This window comes from Pteropus vampyrus, unplaced genomic scaffold (assembly GCF_000151845.1).
Source record: "Pteropus vampyrus isolate Shadow unplaced genomic scaffold, Pvam_2.0 Scaffold56, whole genome shotgun sequence".
NCBI lineage: Eukaryota > Metazoa > Chordata > Mammalia > Chiroptera > Pteropodidae > Pteropus > Pteropus vampyrus.
The window spans coordinates 9,410,959-9,412,630 of NW_011888837.1; positions in this window are offsets into that span (position 1 = coordinate 9,410,959).

Consider the following 1,672-nt stretch of genomic DNA (forward strand, 5'->3'; position numbering starts at 1 on the left):
CCTCAGAGTTATCTGAGAATTAAAAATTAAAAGTGAGAAATAGTTCTCTCTCTTCCATCCTTTCAGATACCACTAAAATAAACTGGTCCATTGCTTCCTGTCACCCAAGAAGTGTCACCCAAACTTTATTTACATTTCCTAGCAAGGACAAGTTCCACTTTTTCCCTTATCAGCATGGTACCTACCAGCTAGAAGACTACATTTACCTTTTCAAGGAAAAGGGGAGAAGGAAGGAATATTCTGTACTCCTAAAACAGTTTTACCTTTGCATTCTGAGTTATACTTCTTTTTTATTCTGTGTAATATTTACTCCATTGTTGTTAATCCTTCAATAATATTTCACAATAAAATACTTAAGATAATTGTTCCCCTGTCCCAAACGGTAAACTGTATCTAAAACAATGTTATCTAGTGAGTTTCTGACAAAAGGAGGAAAAGAGCCAGAATTGCATAAACCTTCTTGAAAGGGTTCTGGCATTTAGATGCTGTTTGGAAGACTCTCGTCCAAATGTTATCATTTATCCAAACGATTTACAAACCTGTTATCCAGATGCTCCTAGATAGCCAATACTGCTAACTCTCTGTAGATTTCTATCTTTCATTCTTCTCTTCCAATAAATATCAAAGTTTTAGCGATTTTCGCTCTCTTTCACCCAATCTGTGGTAGGAATGAGACTGCATAGTGAGGACTCTTCAACACTGAGTCAGAGGCTGAAAATCCCAGTCTTCGCCTTGCTCCCTTTGTGACCTACATCCCTGAGGCTCTCATTCCTCCTCTGAGAGAAAATGAACTGTATCAAAGGTTTGCAGTGGCTCCCGCTGTTGACATTTGTTCCTCTGGGAATGCCCAAGAGAATACCTGGATGCTTGAAAATTTACAATCTCATGGAAGCAAATGAAGTGTTACTATAAGCCCACATTAGCTTGAGGTCATGTAATTATTTATAATTTCATCATCAGATTTCAAACAGATGGTTCTTATAGTAGAAGCTAATGAAGCTACTGAAGTCAAAGATTATAACATATTGTTACCAACGATAATCCGTAAAGACAAACTTTCTGTTCCATTAGGCAATGATAAAATTCCTTCAATTTATAAATAGAAAGCAAAGACTATTTGATCATCTTCACATACAGTTTCAAAAACTTTATTAGTTAGAAATTACTTATAATAATGACTGTGAAAGGTCACAAAGATTAAGATAATATTTTCTGGGGCTGGAAAGGCTTTGCTTGTTAGGAATTAGTAGGAGTTTGTACTCCCTAAGGTAATGGTGAGAGGCAGCTTGAGTTCATAAACTCTGGAGCCAGATTACCAGGGTCTGGAATCCCAGCTCTGCCACTTGCTAGCTGTGTGATCTTGGTTACATCCTCTTTGTGCCTCAGTTTCTTTATCAGTAAAATGGGAATAATAATGGTAACTGCCTCAGATGGTTTTTAAGAAGGTTGAAATACAGTTAAACTGCTTATAGTGCCTAGCATTTGATGGCTTTTCAATAAATGTTAACTACATTCCACTGCAAGTGATGTTTGAGGGTCTTTGGTTATCTTTTTTCATTTTGCAATTTGTTAGGAAATGAGCTGCCTGCCACAGCAATTTTTCATTCTGCTCTGAGGGCCAGCTGGAATGGAGCAGGAAAGATTAATGAGTCACTCACTAATGATCATGGTT